At 40.1% G+C, this 27,549-nt stretch overlaps 1 long non-coding RNA gene across 1 annotated transcript in view; it reads left to right on the plus strand.

Annotated features, from left to right (window-relative positions):
- Window positions 1–10,325: 10,325 nt before the first annotated feature.
- Window positions 10,326–27,549, plus strand: part of LOC148145865 (uncharacterized) — a 46,166-nt gene continuing 28,942 nt past the window's right edge. Inside the window, exon 1 of the long non-coding RNA XR_015761216.1 lies at window positions 10,326–10,454. This is a non-coding gene — a long non-coding RNA (uncharacterized LOC148145865). The remainder of the gene's footprint in view (window positions 10,455–27,549) is intronic.

A 27,549-nucleotide genomic window follows, 5' to 3' on the forward strand; every position in this document is an offset into this window, starting at 1 on the left:
TGTCAACCCAATCAGTGTGTTGATAGTTTCCAGAGACTTCTGGTGGAACGAAATGGAGCACACTAGAATGGGCTTAATGGTGTGGGCGTGGGAGTCTGGGAGAATAGACCAGGTCCTCATTATAAAACAACTTACCCTGTCCCTGATTTTAATGGACGTCAGTGGGGAATCCAGCACACCAATAAGGCTCATCATGAACTACTTCATAGCAATAATTACTGAATCCATGAGGTTTTTCATGAGTGAGGAATATAATAGGATTCAAATGACTCTGCTGCATTTTCAGGTTTCCTGAACTCTCTTAACAGATGTCCCCTGTTGACAGGTACATAGTGCATGGAAGAATTGACTTGGAATTGGGGAGGTGTGATATGGGGTGCTAGGGGGCCAGCTGAAAGCCACTCCCGCTCCTACATCTAACACCCCTACTGCTTCGACTAGTCTCCAGTAAGCTCAGTCTCCAAACCACACCTCCCCCATCTCAGTATCCGGGGATTCAGTGATGTTAAGGTTTAATCACTGGATTGGCGGGATTATGTGACAATGTGGCTTTCATTATATACATGCTAGCCATGAGATGTACAGTACGGTTTTCAGGCCTGTCATCAAAGTATATTTCCGGTCATCCAGTGATCCCACTGTTGATCTCGTCATGGGGGCTCAAATTGCCATAGAATAAAGGAGGAGAAAGTGAGGACTGCAGATGCTGGAGATCAGAAAGACATAGCAGGTCAGGCAGCATCCGAGGATCAGGAGAATCGATGTTTTGGGCATATGCCCTTCATCAGGAAAAGGAATAAGCCCTGATGAAGGGCTTTTGCCTGAAGCGTAGATTCTCCTGCTCCTTGGATGCTGCCTGACCTGCTGTGCTTTCCCAGCAACACACTTTTTGACAGGGAATAAAAGGAAGATGACAGGAATCAGGGTGCTGAAATTCACCAGCACGATATGCTATATAAAAATAGCAACTGGATGTGAACGTGTGAAAACTCAATCTGATTGCTCACTTACTTCTCTCTGGCAAGGGAGGAAGGAACTTATACAGTGCTCTTGTACTTTTAACCATCAGTTATCTCCCTTATGCAACAGGGGGCTGTAACAAATACCACCTGCCTCAGCTTGGAAGGAACTGAATGCAGAAAAATTCCTATCCACAGTCATCTTCACAGCTGCTAGCATTGTCCAACTCAGAGGTTGCAGTTGTGGCTGCAGAAGATAATAAATTTCAGTGAGAACATCCTTGGTAAAGCAAAAACAGCTGTATGCTACTCTTAACTCAGGCGCAAGCAAAGGAATTGCTCCCTCAGCGTGCTGGATGGAGAAGGCTCCTGCTGTGAATCCTTAATCTTATCCTCTGACTTCCAATGGCTCACCTTATTCTGTGCTAATTTTGCTCATTCTGCGTTACTCTGTAGGTGAAGAGAGCTGAAAATGACAGCATCCATTTGAAGCAGCAAATGACTTGTGCAGAATCCTGAATTCAAATAAAGTTCCTTTAGCATTTGCTATACAATTCCCTGTAGACTTCAGCAACATCAAATTTTAGAAACTGCCAAATATTTCAACAATTGTAACAAAAATGTATCAAAATCAATAAGTAATTAACCTGCAACTAGTTAATGATTCCTTAAATTTGTGCTGATAAGGGTTCTTCTTGACTTTGAAGGCAAGAATTGCATGTGTTTAGGGGAATGTATTAGCTGAAGAGCTGAGATCTGAAATGGTGGTGCTAGTGTCCAATCAGTGTTGCAATGATGACTGATGATAAGACGTGCCTACTGCCAGCTGATACTCCCTGAATGAGTGGTATCTCCCTGATCAAAGTGACATCTGGCGCAGTTAGTGCCAGAAATGTGCAGCACACGACTGACACTACAGGAGGCAAATGTTACCCATAGCATGAAGGAACGGAGCACTAAAGAGCTGGCTTTCAAAGTAAAAATTTCCAGTTGGTGGAACAACCACTCAGTGCTCTATGACATATGTCCAGTCTGTGGTTATGCAATATACTCACATGTTGCATCATGTATTGTGGTGCTCACCATGCTGTTTGGATTGCTGGTAGGTGCTCACATTCACTTGTAAGTTATTGATTGATCAACCAAGGGAACAAGATCTTTAGTCCAAAGATGTGTAGCTTAGGTGGATTGGCTAAAATTGCCCATAGAGTCCAGGAATGTGTAGGCTAGGTGGGGTAGCAGTAGTAAATGTGTGGATATGGTGGGGATCTGGATCTGAGGGAGATGTTTTTCAGGGAGTCGGTGTGGACTCCATCGGCTAAATGGCCTCTTTCTGCACTGTAGGGATTCTATGATAATTGTACAGTAATTATTTAGGAGGAATGAAATAAGTGGATATTTTTATCTTGATGTATCACCATCTTGGCACATATGGTGCTAAAATATTAGCACCTAGTTAACCTTCTGAGGCAAGCATATTAACGTAACTAAACAGAACTTTTGCCAATTGGGCATCCAGAATGGTTGATAGGAATATAAAATAATCAAGTCATAGAGCACAGAAACAGATCCTTCAGTCCAACCCATCCATGCTGACTAGGTATTCCAAACTTAAGTAGCCCCACTTTTCTGCATTTGGTCCATATTGCTCTAAAACTTTCCTATTCATGCATCTGTCCAAATATTCTTTAAATGTTGTTATTGTACCTGGCTCTACCACTTCATCTGGCAGTTCGTTCCATATATGTACTACACTCTGTGCAAAAAAGTTGCCTCTCAGGTTCCTTTTAAAATTTACCCCTCTCAGAATGAATGAAGATATTGAAGTTCTGGTTAGATGTAGACAACTGGGATCAAATGAATCTCTTGAGGACTGTAAAGAGTGGAGGGGCATTATCATGAGGGATATCAGGAGAGCAAAAAGGTGATACGAGGTATCCTTAGCAGGGAAGGTTAAAAATAATCCAAAGAGATTCGAAAAGTACATTAAGAGCAAAAGAGCAACTATGGAGAGAAGAGGGCCCCTGAAAGCTCAATGAGGTCATATATGTGTTGAACATCAGGAGTTGGGAGAGGTACTAACTGAATATTTTGCGTCAGTTTTTACTGTCGAGAAAGAAATGGAGGCTGAGAACTCAAGGAAATAAATATTGATGTCTTTAAAAGTGTTCACTTTACAGAAGAGGAAGTGCTGGAGGTCTTAGAAAACATAAAGGTGGATAAATCTCTGTGATCTGATGAAGTGTATACCATGACATTGTAGGAAGTTAGTGAAGAAATTCCAGGGCCCCTAAGAGAGATATTTGAATCATCTGTAATCATGCATGGAATGCCGGAACACTGTTGTGTTTTTTTTAAAGAAAAACTGTAAGGAGAAGCCTGGGAACTATAGACCTATGAGTCTGACATCGATGATAACTAAGTTGTTGGAGGTGACTCTGAAAGATAGGATTTACATGCATTTGGAGAGGCAAGGACCGATTAAGGATAGTCAGCATGGCTTTGGGCAAGGGAAATGGTGTCTCACAAACTTGATTGAGTTCTTTTTAGGGTGTAACCAAAAAGATTGAAAAGGGCAGAGTAGTGGATGTTATTTACATGGACTTTAATAAAGCCTTTGCCAAGGTTCTGCACAGTGGACTAATTAGTAAAGTTAGATTACATATGATTAAGAGAGGGCTTGCCAATTGTATACAAAATTGGCTTGACAGTAGGAACCAGAGGTATTGCAGTTTGATAAAACAAACAAGGGTAGAACTTGTACAGTTTATGGTTGGGCCCTGGGTAGTGTTGTAGAACAGAGAGACCTAGAGGTTTAGGTACATGATTCTTTGAAATTTGTGCCACATATAGACAAGGTAGTTAAGAAGACATTTAGCATGCTTGCCTTCATTGCTCAGACCTTTGAGTATCAGTGTTGGGATATCATGTTGAGATTGTATGGGATGTTGGTGAGGCCGCTTCCAGAGTACTGTGTATAGTTCTAGTCATCCTGCAATAGGAAGGATATTATTAATTTGGAAAAGGTTCAGAAAAGATTTAGCAGCATGTTGCTGGAAATGGAAGGTTTGATTATAAAGGTAGGCTGGATAGGCTGGGACTTTTTTCACTGAAGCATAGGAGGTTGAGTAGTGACCTTTTGAGGTTTGTAAAATCATGAGGGGCATAGATCAGGTGAATAGCCAGGGTCTTTTTCTTAGGGTAGGGGAGTTCAAAACTAAGGGCATATTTTTAAGGTGAGAAGAGAAAGTTTTAGAAAACACAAGTGGCAAGATTTTTACACAGAGAGTAGTTGGTGTGTGGAATGAACTGCCAGAGGAAATGGTGGATCCGGGTACAGTTACATTTAAGAGACATTTGGATAAGTACATGAATAAGAAAGGTTTGGAAGGATGTGGGCCGAACATAGGCAAATGGGATTGGTTTGTTTCGGGAACATGGACAAGTTGGACCAAAGGGTCTGTTTCCATGCTGTGTGACTCTTATTATACTGTGACACTATGATTCTCACATTTAAACTAGGTCTTCTAGTTTTGGAATCTCCGACACTGGGAAAACGAATTTGGCAATTAGTTTTACCTACGCCCCTCATGATATTATAAACCTCTATCAGATAACCTCTCAGTCTTTGATGCTCCAGGGAAAAAAAAGTCCCACCCTATCCAGTCCCGCCCTATAGCTCAAGCCCTCCAAGCCTGGCAACATACTTATAAATCTTTTCTGAACCCTTTCAAGTTTAACATCTTTCCTATAATGTACAATATTCTAAAAGTAGCCTAACCAATGTCCTGCACAGCCACAACATCACATCCCAACTCACTTACAGTGCACTGACCAATGAAGAAAAGTGTGCTAAATGCCTTCTTCACCACCCAATTAACCTGTGACTCAATTTTCAAGGGTGGTGAACCTGCACCCCTAGGTCCCTTTGTTCAACAATGCTCCCCAAAGCCCTATCATTAACTGTGGAAGTCCTGCCCAGGTTTGCCTGAGCAAAATGCAACACCTCACATTTATCTAAATTAAATACCATCTGCTACTTCTTGGCCCAAGTGAGTAAATAATGGAAAATGTTCACATTTATATCTTGATAATACTTTAAACCAAAGACCTAACAAGTAGATGGTCCCAGCTGTGTTAAGAATATGTATAAGTCTGGTTGGTTAAAGTTCAGCAACACACCTGTAAACAATTCACAGTTAGCTCTTGCCAAACCACCGTTTTGATCTGATTTATACTCCACATTAGATGAATAAAAAGTATTTGTGTGGATTTCTTAGCAGCATTGTTTCAAGATTATTCAGCATGCAGATAGCTGATCAAAAAAAATCACAACTTAAATTTTATCATTTTATCATAAAGCCAGAAACGTTGTGAAGTAACATACTGTTGTGTTGTCTTTAGGGCTGGGATGCGTGGGTGGGGGAGGGATGGGAACCGGCTGAAAACCTTATCGGTAGATTATTGTAAAACCCCATGCCAACAAATAAGCTTGTAAACTTATTTAAGCATAAATGAAACTGTTTCAGCAAAAAGACTAACAAATGTTTTTTGATCGTTGAACATGAATGAGCATGTCAGACATAGTGTTGAATTGTACTGGAGTTACATGCTGTAAATTGGAATCGTTCTCAAACTGTAATCCATGTTTTGATATACACTTTAAGAACTGCAGTAAACCAGACCAAGAACAGAAAAACAGTGCTACTAATTCTAGGACTTCTAAACATTGAGGAATCAAAGAGATACTTGTCAGTGAGTGCAGATTACTGCCAAATGACGAAATAAAAATGTACTTAAGAGACAGATAGGCTGACATTGCTCATGCTAAAATCATCTTTACATACAGTTAGCTGCAGACGTTTAGAACTTCCAAATTCAGATGCCAGGTGGATAAATCTGTGCCCAAGCTTGTGTTGGCAGCAAAGGGAGAAATCAAGGCTAGTGTGTGTTCTTGTTAGGACACAGCAAGTCAGACTATTTCCTTGTGTGTTTCTCTTGTATTTTAGGTTGTGAATTACTCATTATGTCATGTAATTAGGTGCTAAAAGGTTCTTTTATAATACAGAGTATGAAAGGCATACATACACAGGTAGGGTCAGAGTACAGAAACAAAAAAAGCATTAGATTCATAATCCCACATTGACATTAAGTAAAAAATGATGTTTTTTAACAGCATAGGGTGAGCATAACATAGTATACAAATAAACATGGTAGACATGAGTTTGGTGACTATAATGTGATAACTGGCAGTTAATATTTAGATGTTGTTTTGGGAAGAGCGTATATAAAGTTTAAAAATTTTTTTGCAGATGATTGAAAGAGTTTTGTATTTCTAACATATAGTCTTAGTTCCAATGTTCATCAAAATCATTAATTTGAGATCTGCCGATGTCAGTTATACAACGAGATACAAAACATTTTCACACAATTAATAGGTCTTTAACCAGTCAGCATTGACAGTTATAATAACAGTGTTATCACATTCTTTGTAGTGCAGACCATCAGAAAGTCAGGGAAGTGCTTAACCTAATAGAATAGCACAATACAGCAAATGGTGGAAATCAGAAAAGAAAACAGAAATTACTAGAAGCATTTTGAGGGGAAAGAAGTAGAGCTACCAATTTAAGTCAATGGACTTTTTGTCATATCATGACTGATTTCTCTGATCTCTGATTATGTTTAATCTGACATTGGGCCAAGACTCATGATTAGATTATGAGTTCTGAAGCTCTCTGACTATTGCACAAAGACAGGAAGCAGAGCTACTAATTATTTATAAATAGGATTTATTCTTTTGAAAATATGTTCTAGTTTCACTTTCATGCAAAACATAATACATGGTCAATCTTATTAAATAGCTTTGACCAGATTGGTCATCCAAATCAATGTAATGTGGAATGCCAAAATATAGTTTGTATCCTGCAATTCCTCATGGGCTAAATTACAAGGCAATGAGAAGGTGTTTCCTGCTAGAGTGGTGTTTTTTTTTATACACATGCAAGGTAAGGGCATTGCTGACTGACAAACACTTATTGCCCATCTTTAGTTGCCCTTCAGAAAGTGATAAGTTGTAATCCATTTGCTGCAGGTAGACCCACAATGCCATTTGGGAGGGAATTCCAAGATTTTAACCCAGTGACACAGAAGGAATGACGGTGTATTTCCCTCTTTGCATGGTAAATAGCTTGGAGGGGAACTTGTAGATGGCAGATTTTTCGTGCATCTGCAGTCCTTGTCCCTCTAGATGGAAGTGGTCCTGGGTTTGGAAGCTGCTGTCTAAGGATCCTTGGTGAATTTCTGCAGTGTGTCCCATAGAAGGGACACACCGCTATTACTGAGCATCAGAGATGGGGGTGGGGCAGAGTGAGGGAATAGGATGAAACCCAGACATTCTTGTGTATTGTCCAATGTTCTATCCTTTTGGGAGTCATTTGATTGCACTCTGAGCCAAGAAATGGTGAGTTAAAAAGCATTTCTACATAAAGGAACAGAAATAATATTTCAAGAAAATTTATTCCAAATTGTCCAGTCAATTCATATTGATCGCAAATCTTTGTTGCCAAGGCAATAAGATTTTATATTTGAGTCTGATATTTTTACTCTCCAATATTTTGTGTCATGACTGCCTTTTTAAATAGCAAGCTAGTGTAATATATGTTTCCAGACCCAAAACATGAACCGTTTTCTGCTCATTAATTCATTGTAAATACCTGCTATACCTGAGGAGAGTGATTTTGTTTTGATTTTGTGAACTCATTGATGCTGATCCCAATTCTGTTCTTAAAAACTGAAAGAACTGTGAATGCTGTAAGTCAGAAACAAAAACAGAAGTTGTTGGAAAAGCTCAGCATGTCTGGCAGTGTCTGTAGAGTGAATTCAGAGTTAATGTTCGTGGTCGATGACCCTTCCTCAGAGCACAGTTCTGTTCTTATTTGGTATTCATATATTTCTGGTAGGGGCCACTGGACATTAGTCAAGAATGGGAACTCTCACTTAAATTTTCCTTGCTCCTACTATAGTCCTCAACTGACATTTCTACTGAACCAGAGGAAAGTTGCAGCACAGGAAGAGGCCATTTAGCCAATCATAAGACCATAAGACATCGGAACAGAAATTCAGCCATTCAACCCCTCAAGTCTGCTCTGCCATTCAATCATGGTTGATAAGTTTCTCAACCCCATTCTCCCTGTAACCTTTGATTCCTTGATAATCAAGAACCTATCTATCTTAGTCTTAAATATACACAATGACCTGGCCTCCACAGCCTTCTGTTGCGGTGAATTCCATAGATTCACACTCTCTGGCTGAAGACATTTCTCCTTATCTCCATTCTAAAAGGTCTTCCTTTTACTCTAAGGCTGTGCCTTCAGATCCTAGTTGATCCTACCAATGGAAACATCTTCTCAACATCCACTCTGTCCAGGCCATTCAGTATTCTGTACGTTTCAATTAGATCTCCCCATATCCTTCTAAATTCCATCAAGGAAAGACCCCGAATCCTCAAACGAATGCCTGCAACAGCTGAATTTTATTGCTAATTCCAGGTGTTTTCCAACACCTGCTCTATATCCCTGTAGGTTGCAATGCTTCAGATCCAAGGTTCTCTTAAAAGAGTTGAGGGTGTTTACCTCATCCATGAAGTTAAGCAGAAACGTCATGAGACTAGCTAACATGGTATAGACTGAGAACTGAAATCAGGAGCTTCCTTGGCAATCAGAGCTGTCCTGTTGCATTTAATTTAGTAAACCACCCAGAGTTCTGAAGTAGGAGCTAATTCTGTTTCGGTATTTTGACAATGTTTTCCCAATCAACTGATGATGCGAAACTCTGATGCAATGCCACAAAATAGCAATTTTGTTTGTTATTTAGATACAAATTCCTTCAATTTCCCACCACAGTTTGAATAGTGGGTTAGAAGAAATCTCCTTCGGCATTCCAAACATTTGTTTAAACTTATTCCTGGACTTTGGACATGAGGGGCAAGGCCAGCATATGTTGCCAATCCCTAATTGTACTTGAAAGATTGTTGTGAACTGCCTCTTGAACTGTTGTAGTACATGTGATGTAGGTACGTCCACAATGCTGTTAAGAAGGGATGATTTGGAGGAGCTGGCTTTGGACTGAGGTGGACAAAGTTAAAAATCACACAAAACCAGGTTATGGAGAATGGTCACTAAAGGTCTGAAGTGAAATGTCACTGATTGTTGTCTCTCCTGCACGTGCACACACATGTAAGTTTATGGGGTGAATTTGTATTTGCAGACTTATATTTGCAGATACATTCAATTTTGCTCAAAAATGCAGAACCTGCAAGCAGTCAATGCCGGCAGCCAATCCATATAATATTTTGTAAATTCCACTTTGGAAGTAGAACCAGTCTGACTCAAGATTGGGATACAGACAGATTCTAACTCACACTTTTAATGCACTGTCTGAGCTGAGTACGTGGTAGACCATTTAGGACAGAGATGAGGAGAAACTTCTTCACCCAGAGAGTGGTGGCTGTGTGGAATGCTCTGTGTGGAGGCCCAGTCTCTGGATTCATTTAAGAAAGAGTTGGATAGAGCTCTCAAGGATTGTGGAAAGAAGGGTTATGGAGATAAGGCAGGAACAGGATATTGATTAAGGACGATCAGCCATGATCATATTGAATGGTGGTGCAGGCTCGAAGGGCAGAATGGCCTACTCCTGCACCTATTGTCTATTGTCTGAGATGTCACCTTTTGTTCTAAAACCTTAAATTATCTTGAGAACCTGACTTAAAAGATGTTTTGGGATTAACATATTAAAGAACCAAAACCAGCAAACCCATTCTAAAAGATGAAAGACTTAACAATCTAGGTTTGTTCAACATATCATTGTATCACTGTAATCTATTGCTATAAATTCTGTGTCTTGTGGTCCTGCTTTACAACCACCTGATGAAGGAGCAGCGCTCCGAAAGCTAGTGCTTCCAAATAAACCTGACTGTAAGCTGGTACTGTGAGACTTTTAACGTTAAGAAGGGAGCTCCAGCACTGTGACCCAGTGACACTGAAGGAAGAATTGTAGCGTTTCAAGTCAGGTTAGTGGGTGGTCTGCAGAGGAGCATGGTGGTGTGCAACACTTGTGAAATACACAGATAGTCTTTTGGGCTGAATTCTTAATTTATACAGGTGATCAAGGCGTTTTGTGTGACCCTGTTCTTTTATTTGTGAAGTACTGTGTGAGGAACTACCTCTTTTTGTGCAAACTGTTGTATAGATAAAGCAACAAAGTACATCAAGTAAGAGCAGAAATGTTTCCTTTCACCCAGTAGCATATGAGAGCCTGCAGAGGGCTCTGAAGCTCTGTGATGGAGATCTGCAGTAACAGGGTGCGGCACTGAGTCTGCACATCAGCAAATATAGTACTTCAGTGTAAACACAAATGACCTCGAAATACCTCCTGTCAAATGAAGTAAAGTGCCATAAGATGTTATGTTTCTTCTGTGTGGATGAACCACGTTTGCAGGTTTGGAAATTCTTTGCAAAATATTTCAGGATATTAATTTTAGTGCATATGAGAATAAAACATGGCAAAACATTGCCTTTTACTCACATTATTTAAGGGATTAGAGAGAGTCGGGACTCTAATCTAATTTTAGATTTTATTAAAATAATTTAGTTTTCTTAAAAATTATGATGAACAAATTTGGTATATGATCTGATGATGTTTACAAACAAGTAAAAACTGCAGCACCTCATTAGCACAGTGCAATGGAGAGCAGGAATCAATTCAGACAAATCTTCCCTGCCACATGGTACAGTGTCTCTACACTGGCCTGGGGACAGGTGCACTGATCTCCTTGAGGGTCACCCCTTTGAGTAATGGGTTGATGCTCAGTGGTTAGCACTGCTGCCTCACAGCTCCAGGGACCCAAGCTCGATTCCAACCTTGGGCGAATGTCTTTGTGGAGTTTGCACATTCTCCCCGTTTCTGCGTGAGTTTCCTCCGGCGATCCGGTTTCCCCCCACAATCCAAAGATGTGCAGGTTCGGTGAATTTGCCTGACTAAATTGCCTGTAGTGTTCAGGGATGTGTAGGCTAAGTGCATGAGTTAAATAAAGGGTAGAGGAATGGGCCTGGTTGGGTTACTTTTTGAAGGGTCGGTGTGCAATTGTTGGGCCAAAGGGCCTGTTTCCATACTCAGGGATGCTATGATACTATACTATGATTTCCATGGAGAAAAATGATGAAGTGGGGAGAGGTTGGACTCTGCATTCCACTCACATCTTTGTGGAGTACACAGGCCGTCTCTGACAGACCAGCTATTAGGTTTCCTGTGGAACAAGAGGAGGAAGTCATAGCTGAGGGAATCCCCACCCATTGTCTCACCACCCGCCTGTCATTCGACTTGTAAAGGTCAGATGGAAATTCCACCCCTTCTAAGTCAGTGACAAAATATCCAGAGACCTGGCAGAATGCCTGTGGTATTTCAGCCCCAGGCAGTATTTCTCAAAGTGCTGTTCTTTGGAAGATGTACTTACTGCTTCTTCAGGGTCACATGTTAAAGATGGAAAAGCTGACAAATATTTGAAACATTCAATCAACAAGCAAGGACAACAACAGCAATGTGAGTCTGCATTGCGTCTCAGACATTTAAATGTTTTGTTTCTAATTACATTGGGAAAGAAAGAGCCAGCAGAATTTTGGAACTTACTTCCAACAGCTATGTTATGATGGAAGAATGACAATATAGCATTAGCTATATGAAACATACCTGGGTCCTGTCAAACATTGATCTGATTAACTCTTTCAACATTCTTCTTCCTAGCTGAATCTCCCACGTTTCTGTTCCCTATGAGATTAGGAATTGAATCACTTTTCAGTATTTCACTGTTTGCTTTTGAAATACTGATGCAATGATAAAAGACAGCAGATGTGTGGACCTACAAGAAAATGATGTTTACTTGAACTAGCTCAAAAATTGTTTCTTCATATGAAACCTGCACATTTAAATTTCCAGGTAATACTTAGCAAAATCAAACTTACCGAAAAAAATCACAATCATCACTGCAGGCTTTCCTTTCAAGCAATCATTTGAACATCTTATAATCAATCAAACAAACACACTGTCCCTGAATCTACTGTCATGTCATTAATGAATCTAATAAAAGTTGGTAAATGTACAAATGGGATTTATAGACAAGGAACGTTCTTGTTTCCATCTTTGAACTGCCAAAATGACAATATGCTGCCTTCTAGATCTAGATTATGGATATAGTTATATAGTTTATGCTTTGTTTTAACCATTTAGGTTTACAAATGAATTGAAGTAAGTAAGTTTCCATTTCTTTTAAATCTGACCTTGATTTGGCTCCATTTCTCAGTGTTTTGTGTGACCCTGTTCTTTTATTTATAAAGTACTGTATTGGGAACTACCTCTTTTTGTGCAAACTGTTATACAGATAAATCTATACACCAGTGATTTCTGTGATGCTCTGGGGTCAAATAGCTACTTGTATTTGCTTCCTAAGATTATAAAATGGGCCATTGAACGGCTTGTCAAATGGCAGTCAGCAATGACATTCTATTCTGATACAAATTGGTATTTTTTTGGATGACAATACCGTTGGGTTCTTTAGAGAATTATTCACCACAAGGCCCAGCGAGTTCTCTCACCTTAACTTGCTGTTTGTCTCATTAATTACTCTCAAAGCCCCATGGCTCCTCTTCCTTCTGATTTCCACCCAACCTTGCCCCACGCCATTCCCACAATAACCCATCTCTCAGCGGAAATGCCAGAATTCACCAGCATCCCTTGCTCCCACGTCATCTCTGAAAGCCTGTTATGCACTTGGATAGGGACTGTCGGTCTGGAGCTGCTCTACACAGTCCCTCACACTTGTCTGTGACACAACAGACAGGGGAACATTGGTGCCCCACTTTGCAAGCTGGTACTGGAGGTTCTGCTGACTGAGGAGGAGCAGATATGGAAACTCCTCCTCCCCCAAGAATAGCAGTGGAGGCCACAGTGCCAGACCATATTTGCCATCCTGAATAAAGCAGTTTCAGAATGCCCAGCACTGTAAGAAGAAGGCCAATGCCCTTCTCCACACTGCCAGTCAAGTTCATCATTTTCTCTCTGATACCTCACACTTACCCTATCTCTGCAGTTGTACCTACCTCCCGCCAAGGCTTATGCTTTGGCACTCTCACTGTTGCCTGTAATATCTTACCTCATTCAATGCCATCCACCAAACCATTACAACATTAAACCTGCATGCCTTCTGCACTGCCTGCGATTCTCAGGAGACACTTTTCCACCCACACCAACAGTAAAAAGTATGCCACCCGTCTTCATCTCTTGTAAAACCCCACCTTTCCAGGAGGAAAATAGTCCAAAATGGGGCAGAAAGAGTCATGATGGTAGCGTGTTGCCTGTTATTGAGCTCCTCACCCTTTATGGGGAGAGGATCCTGCCTCTGCCCATCCTGAACAGGGCCTCTTCTGGTATTGGGGACTGCCATTGACTTACTCGTTGGGAAACCCTAAGCAAAGGCTATCTTCTCGACTTGACTGATGCCTGCTGACTTTCACAACAAGCCTCCTTGATTTGTGTTGGTGCAATATAGCCCAATGACAGTGGTATTGCAAGCCTGGTTCCCTGGCTTAGAGGAGAAAGTGAGGTCTGCAGATGCTGGAGATCAGAGCTGAAAATGTGTTGCTGGAAAAGCGCAGCAGGTCAGGCAGCATCCAGGGAACAGGAGAATCGACGTTTCGGGCATAAGCCCTTCTTCAGGCTTATGCCCGAAACGTCGATTCTCCTGTTCCCTGGATGCTGCCTGACCTGCTGCGCTTCTCTGGGTTAGAGGCCAAAGTTCAAAAAGAGAATGCAAGGCAGGGATGCTGTGAGCATCCAGGTAGGTTCAGAGTGAGTGTGCATTATAAGATTAGATTACTTATAGTGTGGAAACAGACCCAACAAGTCCACACCGACCCTCCGAAGAGCAACCCACCCAGACCCATTCCCCTACATTTACCTTTCACCTAACATTATGGGCAATTTAGCATGGCCAATTCACCTGACCTGCACATTTTTGGACTGTGGGAGGAAACCGGAGCACCCGGAGGAAACCCACGCAGACACGGGGAGAATGTGCAAACTCCACACAGACAGTGGCATGAGGTGGGAATTGAACCCAGGTCTCTGGCGCTGTGAGGCAGCAGTGCTAACTCCTGTGCCACCGTGCCACCCATTGTACCACTGTGCCGCCCATAATGGTGAACAAAAAGCCCAGAGTTGCAGCCTGGTTCAATCCATGAGCTGAATGTGTGTCTCGAAGTGCATAGTGTCCTTGTCAGTGTTACAATGATAGGTGCACCCAAGGAGCAGTATTGATGTGCAGAAGCATCCTATAAGTGGATAGGAGGCGTGCCAGAAGGATCAGATGCCAATGTCTGCTGGAGTAGGCCGCATATGGCCAGTGCCCATGGAGATGTTGATTCTTAGTTTCCAACATGGAGCTTGCAAACAGTGAGCTGAATCCACGAGGGGCTTGCTCTGGTTTCTCGTCAAGTTTTCCCGATTTTGAGCCAGTTTGGCGAGTTTGGGTAGACGGCAGTCTGAACATATATGAGTTGAGTAGGGCGTTCAAGAAACAATAATCATTGTCAATTGGCATCTTGCCACAGCCTGGTAAGAAAATCACCACGTCACTTGTGAAATGCATTAAAGATGTTGAGAATTGCTCCTAATGTTTAGATGGTCTGTTGCTCAGGCCTGAATACGTTTCACTCATCGATTCAATTGCTGATGTGTAACTTTGTGACAGCCTTGCAAAGCCACACAAAATAGAATGAATGGTTATGAGCTACCAAGGAGTACCTTTTCCAAACTATGTATTGAATGGCTCTGATTCCTCGGAAACGTAGGCTCAGGTGTATTCAAGATTGTACCGCTTAATGAATTTGTTCTCAGACTTTTAAAACTGTGTGGAGATTCTCTGGTTCAAGATCCGCAGTGGGTGAAAGGAACTGCAGAAAAGCTCGATATTTCAAGGAATGATAGTTGGAGGACAGTAGACTCGAGCATCCTGTTGATTGAAGAGGGAACGGGTAGGTTGAAGAAAGAGAGAGAGAATCATAGAAGTATATAGCACAGTTAAACAACATCTTTCCAAAAGCAGGGAGACCAGAACTGAATGCAGTGTTCTAAAAATGGCCTAACCAATGTCCAGTACGGCCTCAACAACAGATTTAAGGAACTAGCAATAAATGAGTTTCAGTAGAATACAATATAACAGATTTTGTTAGAACATAGAGAAATCAATAATCTGCACAATATATCATGTCTTCAAGACATCCCAAACCCATTATAATCAATCAGTACAACCATTGTTGTTATGGTCCAAATGTAGAGTGTCACTCCAGCTCAGAACTGAGGGATTACTATACTTTCATACATGCCATCTTTCAGACGTAATATTAAGACTAAGTCCCTATCTTTCTTTCTCAGACGGATGGTTGTTTTAAGTGAAAAGATAGGTAAATGTACCCTGACTAACCTTGACCAGTTTGCAGTAACCCTTTTTAACTCAGGTGCATTACTCCATATAGACATAGGGAACAAGAGTAAGGAAAATGTTCAACACAACTTTATTGAACATTATAACAAGGAAAAACAATATTTATCTGACTCTACCATTGTACTTTAATTATACTTTATCAATCTCTTCATAGGACTCTTCACTAAACAGTCTTAAATCTCGAAGTAAACAATCTCAAATCTAAGCTGGCTATCTACTCCTGACACACACCTCTGAGGATTTGCTATGCCTTATCCACAGGTCCCTACCGTTTATTTGGGAAGATAGGTAATACCTATTCAATAAGACTGGGACATGTTGTCCATTGATATTTGAGGGTTGCTTGATGTTTCAGCATTTCAGTCATCGGTTTAAGCTTTCCCTGTCTTCTCGGGCTGGTTCTGGTCTTTGGGCTGTCTCACCAAAGTGGTCTCTCTGGGTCTGCTCAGTCTGACGATGCTCACCATGAAGTTCAAGGAGCTGAAGATGCTGTGCAGCTTGCCAGTCAAGGCACTCTCTGGAGACACCACTGAAGAAGGCGCAAAAAGCAGAGTGAAAGCTGGGGCTCTGGGTTGTCTCTTTTATCCCGCTCTTTGTGCCCTTCTCTAAGATTCTGTGGCCTGTGTCCAATATGAGCAATGGACGGGGGCAGGACGGTCTACTACTTTCCATATTTGGAGATCACAGAATATGGTTTTGAACCTTCAGCTGCCCAGTGCTGTCCTTGTCACACTCTGCCTCTGGCCTCCTACTGAGCTGGGTATCACCGAGTCTGTGTAACAATCTTCTCACAAAGCAGGTTCACGTGTAAAAAATGCGGCTGTTATCACCTGGTCAGGCAGTTTCAGGCCTTTGTGGTTTCAACGGGAAGCTAATCATCCAAAGCCTGGCTGCATGAATACTGTCTGTTCCAGCTCTACACCATGCAAATTGTAGAGTCCGGCTAGGTTTAAAGTTGGCTTCTTCATTTCAAGTTTGTATCTATGCTCATGAAAAGATGGCAATATTTCTGCAACAATCCTGGAAGTCAAGGGTCACCTGACCACATGGTAAAATATTGTATGGCATATTTTAAAAAAGGCAGAGAAATTATCCCCATTATCTTGGCCAATGTTGTGACAGCCTTCCATCTTGTAAGATGGTGGTGTTGAAACACAAACTTAACATAATAGCTACTGCACTTATAATCATTTAATAGCTAACATTCCCATTACACTTGCTGGAGAGATAAAAAGTAGCATTTTTTTTCACCAGTCATCTCAGCAGTCAGAATACTCTTTAACTGTTGGTTGCAAATTGAAGACTGGTCATGATCAAGCATACTGACATGGTTTTTGTAGGTAATAAAGTTTATATTGGCTACTTTGGTTAAGTACTTGCACGCTAATCAATAAGAGGTTAATGTAGAAAGTCAAAAGACAAGTGCTTTTAGCTTTGCTTCAATTTACTAGCACAAAAAGACCAAACAGCATAAAAGCATCCAAAGCATCAATACTTTTTTAAACTAATGATCACTACATTAGATTGATGGCTTTTGCTCTTTGTAATTTTGTCTGAATCAGTTTTAATAATCTAAAATTTGAAAGCTCTTTCTAAATTAAAACTTGCGTATCATTACTAATGTACACAACACATTGTTTTTCTTATTTAGATAAGTCTGACCTGGGATATTCAGTATTACTGTAATGTCCAAGTTATAGATAATGTTTCCTACAAAAATGCTTCTGGATTGTTTTATCCAAATTACCTATTAAGTGGTAACACACAAACTTATTTGAAGGCATAAGCAATGCAATGGATCAAATTGATGATGAAGGGAGTATTAAGCTGCAGTAAGCACATGATCCAGACTCCATGACTTACAGCCTCTGTAATTTCTTTATTTGTACATCTATATAAGATATACATACAAACACACAGACATTACACTTACCATGTGTCTGAGTAAGACATGTTGTCACTAAGTATAAATAGATATTTTTCCTACTATACCAGAAAACTATGTAAAAACCTCAATATTTTGGCTTGTTTCAAATGTTTTGGCTCCCTTGTTTTGAAACTATCATTATAATTCTTGACAGTGGCTGCATGCAATTTTTCACTGTGGTTTGAATGAGACTAACATATCCAAATCCTTTAAGTTAGCTTTTCAATTTAGTGGAAAACAGACAAAAAAGTAGCCAAATGTTGAAGGAAAATTAAACTTTCTATTAAAACGCAGCTATCTTTTGAAATTGGTCTCTGCTGTAATTTGAGTTTGACTGAAACATGATATATTTGTTGAAGCTTTCCAACAGAACAATTTGCAAGGATATTAAATTAAGGGGGAAACTTTCGTTATTGTATGAAAGAAAAGTGCTGACTGGTTGGAAAGTAGACTCTGATTGGTAGAAACATTGCCAAGGAGAATGCACCAGTTATTGATGATTGACAGTTAACTGTCATACTTTGTTTACATGTTAAACGAGGTAGGTTAACTCTGAGAAATGAACAGGACATATTGTATTGAATTGAAACAGTCACAGTGCATGTACATGTTCTTGCTGTCTGTGTATGAATATCTATAGCTTCCAGCATGTCCCAGTGTTCCCCACTGCAAGCCCAACTTGCAATCTTAAAACAGTTGTTAGTCTAGTTTCTTGCATACTTAAGATTATCCAACAAAAAAAAAGTGTCCTGTTATGGAATCACATCTAATGTTGGACACTGCACTACAATTTTGCAGTTGTGGGCTGATTGAGTATGGTGAGTTTGTGGTTTGCTGCAAACAGCCAAAGGGACTTACTGTTTAATACAGTCTGCGAGTCCTTGGGGCATAGGGCCTACATATCTGGCATCATAGCAGCACTGAAACTCAGATGCCACATTATTCATTTGTGTGATTTGGCATTTGTGTCTTTTTGGCTTTAAAGCAAGACCCTTTTATGGCACAAAAACAGAAATTGCAGGAAAAGCTCAGCAGGTCTGGCAGCATCTGTAGAGAGAAAACAGAGTTAAAAGTTTCCAGTTGAGAAGGTCCTTCCTCAGAATGACTGTTTCCTGTATTCACCATCCCTGGCGTTCTGCTATTCCAAGTTGGAAGTTCTGTACTCAGCAAAAGTGTTAGTTGTATTCCCCTGCCTCCCAACCTTAATGAATTTCGGGCACAAGAAGAAAAAAGGTTAACTCTGATTTCTGTCCACAGATGCTGCCAGACTTGCTGAACTTTTTCAGCAATTTCTATTTTTGTTTCTGATTTACAGCATTCACAGGTCTTTTGGTTTTTATCCTATTATGGCAAACAGCACTCACGTTGCTATTGCATGGTAACAGTGCAAAACTACAAATTTTTACAGCTTGCTCAAATCTTTCAGATACCCTATGCTTCCAAGAAAATCAGACCAAAAATGATGGCCTTTCAATGTTGGTGTAACACCAAGTATGTAGACTGTGCAGTCCATAGACTAGTGGATTGCATCAAATAGCACATCACTTTGACTGTTTGCAATAAGCCAAGTACTGACCATACCCAACCAGCCCATGATTACAAACTGGCAACATATTGTCCAACATTAGATTTGAAGAATTAACCAACTTAGTCAGTCAGGCTCAGTGTGGTGAACTTGTGAGTATTGGATGCTACATGCATTATTACGCAGAACTCTTTTCATTGCAAACAGAAAGAACATGAACACACACTGCACCTATTTCAACTCCACAGGAAAGAATGACAGCCTTTTGCTGCTTCATTTCTCGGGGCAGTGCCTTGACTAATCAGAATCAACTTGCTTGGTTTAAAATGCAAAAACAGCCTGGCAGTAAACTGTCAATGATCATTAGTTGCTGTATTCTCTGTGGCAATGTCCCTACCAATCAGAGTCCATGTGCCAACCAATTTGCAGTTTCCCCTCGGACAGTATAAATGTTGACTTTCACCTTAAATTAGTATTCTTGCAAACTGTCCTGATGAGTGCAAGGGGAAAACCTTTAACAAAATGTGTCTTTTTTCAGCCATACTTAAGTTCTGTACTTCCAAAAACTGTCCACTTAACTGAAAATTAAATGTATTTAGGGACACTACCCTAATAATAAAATACCCTCTATATTAAGTGAACGATACAGTTACATTTTTTCTGCTTTTCCAATGAATATGCTACTTGATGTTGGGGTCTGATTCTGCAAGGCCAAACCACCTCTAATATTTTACCTTTTATTCATATTTGAGCTTAGACTTATTATTGATATTGGCAGGCTATCTGTAGAATGAGGGTCAAAAAGTGTGGTGCTGGAAAAGCACAGCTGCTCAGGCAGCATCAAGGAGCTCTGAAGAGTTTATGCTCGAAACATCGACTCTCCTGCTCCTCAATGCTGCCTGAGCAGCTGTGCTTTTCCAGCACCACACTTTTTGACTCTGATCTCCAGCATCTGCAGTCCTCACTTTCTCCTATCTGTAGGGTCACGACAGTTGAATTATATTTGGCCTCAGCGAATATCTATATGTATGTCCTTTTCGTTAGGTGTCACTGGATAGTGATTGGAAATGGGATCATTAATTAATGAGTGTCTTCCTGCTATTTTCTAATGTTAATTAGAGTATTTCAGAAATTCCCTGTATAGATCCTGGCATTGTCCAGCATCATTATATATTAATTAAAACTGATTTTCATTAGGACAACTTTAACTTACCAATAAAACACTCTAGTGCAAATGATTTTTTTTAGCCTAGATCATTTCTTCAAAGGAAAGGTAGGCTCAATATTTTTGCACTGAGTCATTTTGTGGAATTCAAGATGCAGCACCTTCCATTCTTGAAGTGATTTTGACAGTTTCAGATTTACTAGATGTGCCCCTGTCAAGTGGTAAAACTACATTACCTCAAGGTGTTAGACATATCATGAAGCCTGATTGACATTATTTTCTTTTGAAGGACTGTTTATGAAAGCAATACAATGATGAAGATTATCTTAATTAATGCAACAGTGAAGATTTCCCTATTGAAACAATGATGATATCACAATGGGAAGGTGATGGCCTAGTGGTATTATCACTGGATTTGTTAACCTAGAGACCCAGATAATATTCTGGAGACCTGAATTCAAAACCCACCATGGTCGATTGTGGAATTTGAATTCAATATTTTAAAAATATCTGGAATTAGGAGTCTAATGATGACCATCAAAGCACTCTTGATTGTTGAAAAAAGCCCATCTGGTTCACTAATGCCAGTTCGGAGTGGAAACTGCCATTCTTACCTTGCCTGGCTACATGTAACTCCAGACCCATAGCAATGAGTTCCCATTCAGAGCGATGGGAATAAATCATTAACCAGTGACCTCTCATTCCAAGAATAAATGAAAAAAATAGCTGAATGTGATATTCCTGCTAACTTTCAGAGCTAGTCACAAGTTTAAAACACAGCAGGGAATTGAAAGAGCTTTTAAATTGTGGTCAATACAACAAAGCTAGTCATTGAAAGCATAAAATTATAGTTTATGAGCACGTATGCACATACCTTCTGCATATATTGAGTGTAGAGAATGATGTTAGAATGAAACAACTCATTGTGAAATGGCTTAAGATGCTTTTCAGAGATATAGATGAAGATCTCCTGATGAAGATGCAGATACTAAATTAGACCCAACAATGTTTCTAAGGCTCTACAAAACATTTGATTGTCTGACAGAACATTGGAAATATTTGGAGTGTCTTAAATAAGATACAGACAGCACTCGGGAATGTCCGAACAACAATGAGACAATTGAGAATGTTACAGCAAACAACCTATTGCACCTCCTCCGTACTTGCATTTAAGATCTACATCAATAAAGAAAATAGTCTGCTGACTCTTCTCAGGAGCTATTGAGAAAGTGGAGCAACAGCTGACCATGATGTAAGGGAAGGGATGTAATAGATGCAATACATTTGCAAAGAACATATCTCTTTGATGCTGACCACTCAATAGCAAAAAAAATTTAAAGTGTCATGACACAAAATATTACACTGTAGAATGGTGCAATAAAAGAATGGATACAAAAATTCATCATGCATAAATTGAGTTCTGATCTCAGCTATATCATAATTGGAGTAATGAATGTCCCCATAAGTATAAATATCTATTGGGAGAAAATGAAAGGAAAGTGCACATCAATTTCTTCCAGCAAACAGCCTTCGAGCACCAATGGAAGAATCTCAAACCAGGGAAGTTTGAGCCAAAATTATTGCAAGAAGTAAGTGACTGAAAAGAAAAAAGAAAAAACCAATGCATTTAAAAAGAATATGTTACCTGAAACATAGCAACATCTCGGATACCACGATGTGTCTCACTGAAGTGTCAGCTTGAATTCTGAACCTAATCCAGTATTGCAACTTAAGCCCACATTGCTGTGACTGAGGGGGAGATCAGGCAACTAACTACTTTGCAGCTGAAACAACCTTGTGCAGGATAGGCAGAATTATATCTGAACAGACCATATACAGCAAGAAGCTGAAATGGATTAAAAATCTGAAAAGTATTGTAGCAGGTTTGTTGTAGTTCTTTAATTTAGCTGTTATAAAAACATCTCACTTTGAGGTTTCCCAACTAATTGCAGAGTATGGATGGCATGATGTGCTAAATTTGTCAAAGGAAGAATTTCTAGTTAAAAAAATTCTGAGCAGGGTTAGATAGATTGAATTCTACATTGATTCATGTAGCTACAGTAGCTGTGGGAATGGAAAGAGACCTGGAAAGGCTGAATGCTAATATTTCTGCATCCTATTTGGAGATTTTACTGCAGTGTCTGAAGGAGGGAAGTGAATGTGCTTTCTGGGGACAGAAGGAACGCAGGAACATAAGAACATCAGAGTAGGAGTAGGCTATCATCACTTTGAGGTGCAAGTGAGGACCACAGATGCTGGAGGTCAGAGTCAAGATTAGCGTGGTGCTGGAAAAGCACAGCAAGTCAGGCAGCATCCGAGGAGCAGGAAAATCGACGTTTCGGCAGGAGCCCTGCTCAAAGTGAGATGTTTTTATAACAGCTAAATTAAAGAACTACAACAAACCTGCTACAATACTTGCCTGGTGAAACATCGATTTTCCTGCTCCTCAAATGCTGCTTGACCTGCTGTGCTTTTCCAGCACCACTGTAATCTTGACTATCATCCCTTTGAACCTGCTCCACCATTCTAAATCATGGTTGATCATTTACCTCAATACCTCATTCTCTCGCTATCTCCATATTCCTTGATGTCATTAGTAATTAGAAATCATTTAATTTCTGTCTCGAACTTAGTCAATAACTGCCACGGCCTCTGGAGTAGAGAGTTCATAAGATTTACCTCTGTGACTGAACAAGTTCCTCCTCATCTCAGTCATATTTTGGGCTTGCCCTTTATTCTGAGATTGTGGTCTTTGGTTATAGACCCTACCACTACTTGAGACATTCTTTCTGCAGCTACACTGTCTATTGAAGTATTGGTCACCCACAGTCATATCTCAGTAATGCCAACCAAATCATATACATTTACATCTACTTGCACTATCAATTCGTCTATGTTGTTGTGAATGCAATATGCATTCAGATTGAGCACTATTCTATAAATCAATGCTAATTTATTCTAGGATTTGTTTCTGTTGTTTTTCACTTATGTTTACTGCTTTCCTACTCCTCTAACTAGCTTTTTTATTCTCCCGTCTTAGTTTTCCACCCCCTTGATAAACTAGTTTAAATCCCTCAGGTCAGTACTAGCAAAATCTCTCCAGGTGGAAATCAGTCCTGGTCCTGCTAATATGTAAACCTTGCAAACCTCGCTAGCCCCATAACTGATCCAGATGTTCCAGAAATCTAAAGCACTCCCTCCTGTGCCGCTGTTATTTTTAGCCACAGGCTCATTTGATTATTCTTTCTATTTCTGTAGAATTTTGGCCTCTCAAAATAAAATGATGTGCCTGGAAATGGTCAATGATGTGAGCAGCAGCAGCATGGTCCCTCAAACATAGAACATAGGATATTACAGTGCAGTATAGGCCCTGCAGCCTTCGATGTTGTGCCAACGTTTGAAACCAATCTGAAGCCCATCTAACCTACAATATTCCATTTTGGTCTATATGTCTATCCAATGACCATTTAAATGCCTGTAAAGTTAACAAGTCTACCACAGTTACAGGCAGGGCGTTCCACGTCCCTACTACTCTCTGAGTAAAGAAACTACCTCTGACATCTGTCCTAAATCTATCACATGGAATGATGAGTTCAGGGGGGGCAGGAAAGCTGAAAGGCAACATACTTTTGGATCCCAAACACCATATTCTAATTTTTCTAGTATTTTCATGCACAATAATGCTTATATCCTCATTCATTCCTGTCATTTTCCTCACAGCTCTATTGAAACAGCCAACAGTGTGTCATCTTGCACTCATGCCTCACAATTATCTTTCACAAAAGTTAACCTTTCCTCCTCTTTATGTTATTCCTTTTTTCTTATTACACTCTGTCTTCACTCTTTGCAGAATAGCAAAGTGCAAAATTTCGAAGCAAACTGGGTAGGAGGTCTCCAGTGATCACCATCTTAAAAGTCATTGGTAATGTATGATCCTCTGGGAGGAAGGTATTCTTCCAGGAAGCCTTAAGTATCGGTAATGCCAGAAAGTGGCACAAATAAGAGCTCCCTTATCTTTTTTAAAATGAAAAAAAAAAATCGCAAATTTATAGCAATCTGTTTTGCTCATGTTAAATGTGCATACATATACATACAACTTGAATGCTGCTCATTGAAAGCTATCATTGTTATAAAAGTTGTTTACAATATCAATGTTAAATCATATTAATCAACCATTTTCTTAAGTCATTTTATTTAAGGTCAGGAATTGGTCCCCAGCTTGATGGTAATGGTAGTGTGGTTAGTGTGGTATGAGGTTACAAAATGTGTTTGAATGCAATTCTACTCCTGCGGGTGGTCCATACCACATCATGGATGCTAGGGGACCATGCCTGGTTCAATTAAGAATGCAGGAAAGCATGAGAAGGCATTCCTTCCTGTTTCTCTAATGCCTGACCACCATCCACAAGGCACAGGTCAGGAGCTTGATGAGTGAGTGATATAATCTCTACTTGACTGGATGAGTACAGTTCCAACAATACTTAAAGGCACATTGAGGACTAAACCTATTTGACTGACAGTCTATCCACCTCTTTCACAAATGAACTCCCTTCAGCACTAACGAACAGTGGCTGCAGTATGTATCATCCAGAAGATGCATTGCAGCTACTCACCAAGGCTCATTCAACTGCACCTTCCCAATTTGTGACTTCTACCATGCAGATGGGCAGACATAGCAAATGTACAGGCTGCATATTCCCCTCCAAGTTCACTGCATTCTGACTTGGACTGCTATTCCTTCACTGTTGCTGCATCAAAAACTGGAACTCACTTCTTAACTGTGTACACTCACAGTCCAAGGACTGCAGAGGGTCAAGAAGGCTGCTCACCACTACTTCTCCATGCCAGTTAGAGATGGGTCATGATTGCTGATGAAGCCAGAGACACCCACGTTCCATGAACAAACTAAAAAAATTGAAAATTAAGGACATGCCTAGCATTTTTTGCCCATACCTGGTTGGATGGGCCTTAAATTATTATCATTAGTACAGTGGAGATGCTTTCACAATATTGTTAGACAGGAATATCCAGGATTTTTAAGCATCAACAATAAATGAATGATGATTATATAATCATAGAATAGAATTCCTACAGTGTGAAAGCAAGCCACTCAGCCTATCAAGTCCATTTGGTCCTCCAAAGTGCATACCACCCCGACCCTACAACCCTACATTTACCATGGCTAGTGCCCCTAGCCTGCACATGATGGGCAATTTAGTTTGGCCAATCCATCTAACCTGCATATCATTGGACTGTGGGAGAAAACCAGAGCACCTAGAGGAAGCCCACACAGACACAGGGAGAATGTGCAAACTCCACACAGTCACCTGAGAGTGGAATCAGACTTAGGTCCCTGGTGTTGTGAGGTAGTAGTGCTAACCACTGAGCCACCATGCCACCCGTGTGTTGTGTGACTTGGAAGAAAACCTTGAGATGTTGGTGTTGCAAACATGTTGTTCTGGATCTTTGTACATTTTGGAAGTCATCAGTTTTGAAGTTCACATTTGAATGTTCAGTCGAATTTGTGGTCCTTGTTATTTGTGTATATGGCTACTAGGGACAGCTGGTCATGGCGTTTAGTGGCTAGCTGGTGTTCATGGATGCGGATTGCTAGTTGTCTGCCTGTTTGCCCTGTGTAGTGTTTTGTGCGGTCTTTGCATGGAATCTTGTGAATTACGTTAGTCTTGCACATGATGGATATAGGGTCTTTTGTTCTCGTGAGTTGTTGTCTGAGCGTGGCTATTGGTTTATGGGCTGCCATGAATCCAAGTGGTCAGAGAAGTCTGGTTGTTAGTTCTGAGACATTTTTTATGTAAGGTAGCGTGTCTAGTGAGTTGGGTCATGGCTTAGCTCATTGCATTGTTTGTCTGTTAGGCATCTGTGGATGAAGTTGCGGGGGTATCTGTTCTTGGTGAAGATTCTTTCAAGGTGTTCTTCTCTTCGCAGGAATGGGAGTGCTGCAGTGTGCTGTAGCCATTTTGAATAGGGTCCTGATGCAGGTCCTCTTGTTTTGTTGCTATTATTAGGTGGGCATTAATCTGTTTATTCAAGATGGATCAATGTCAAAATAAACTTAATGCAAAGAAGCAATGTTAAGTAGTCCTTTTTGAATTTTTCCTTATTCCACACACAAGAAGAAGTGTGATTGTGCCAAATCAACAATTGGGTTGAGAAAGAGTTAAAAAAAGTAAAAAAAAAATTAAAGCCATCTTGCATTTATATAGTGCCTTCCATTGCCACAAAGTATTCTGAAGCACTTCACAAAAGTGAAAATATATCTGAATAAAATCACTGCCATCAAACAGGGAAATCCAATAGCTAATTTATGCACAGCAATATCCTAAGGCACTAATGAGATAGGTAAATAGATAATCACTTTTAGTGTGTTCTTTTTGACCACAATATGACATTCTTCCTTGTTTTAATAGTGCCACAGATTCTTTCTGTTGGTCTTAAAGGACAGATTGGCCTTAGGTTAATGCCACATCTGAAGCCAGCACCTCTGACAATTCAACAATACCTCAGCACTCCAACAGTGTGTCATGCCGGATCATCTGCTGAAGTCTCTGGAGTGGGTGCTCTGACTCAGAGGAGAGAGTACTAGCACTGAGCCAAGGATGAAACAAATGTTTAATTTTTAATCTTCTAATGGATGATATAAACTTGCTGATGTCTATCTTGCCATATCCTGTTGCCATCAGCCACTTTCAATCCTCAGCGTGTCATTCCCATTGATGGTTGAAAGCATAGCTGCACTGACACTCTCGTAACTTCAAATTATTATAAACTGTGTTGATATGATTTTAGTGCCATTATGAGGAAGTATTTATTTTCTCTCTTTGTGTAACGATGCAGTGGAATAAAGATTCTTTTTGGGTGTGATGAAAATTTGGGTACAATCACATTGGCCTTTTATTTGCCCAGCCCAATATTCTGCCCTGAATGCTACTGAATTTTGTTTGGGCTGTATGGTGAGTAATAGATCAATATATTCTCAGCAGCTTTTCTTTCCCAGAACTCCAAAAGGAATTTACATGTGTATTGAGCTCAGACAATCATGTGGCCGTATGAGTAAACTGGTCAGGCTGCTAAATGGATGTGCAAGTGTCCTATCAAATACAGCTCTATTCAGGTAATGCCAAAGTCAGAAATGTTCTCTCTTCTCATATTGCTGTTCAATAGAATAGTCAGAACAATGATCTCACCTCACCCCAACCATTTTGTTAATGTCATATAAAAAGAGCAAAATATGTGAAAAAGTGTGATATTGAGGGAATTTATTTTATTTTGTTTTTCTTTGTAGTCATTTACCAATTTAATTGTAAAGGAACCTCGGCACATACACATTGTAACAATTATTCAATTGTTTTTGAAAGGAAAATGGAAAAGTATTATTGCCACTACTGGGATCAGAATTAACAA

The sequence above is a fragment of the Chiloscyllium plagiosum genome, unplaced genomic scaffold (genome assembly GCF_037043375.1).
Source record: "Chiloscyllium plagiosum isolate Xiang-an unplaced genomic scaffold, Cpla_swu_hap1 HiC_scaffold_23, whole genome shotgun sequence".
NCBI classification, from domain to species: Eukaryota; Metazoa; Chordata; class Chondrichthyes; order Orectolobiformes; family Hemiscylliidae; genus Chiloscyllium; species Chiloscyllium plagiosum.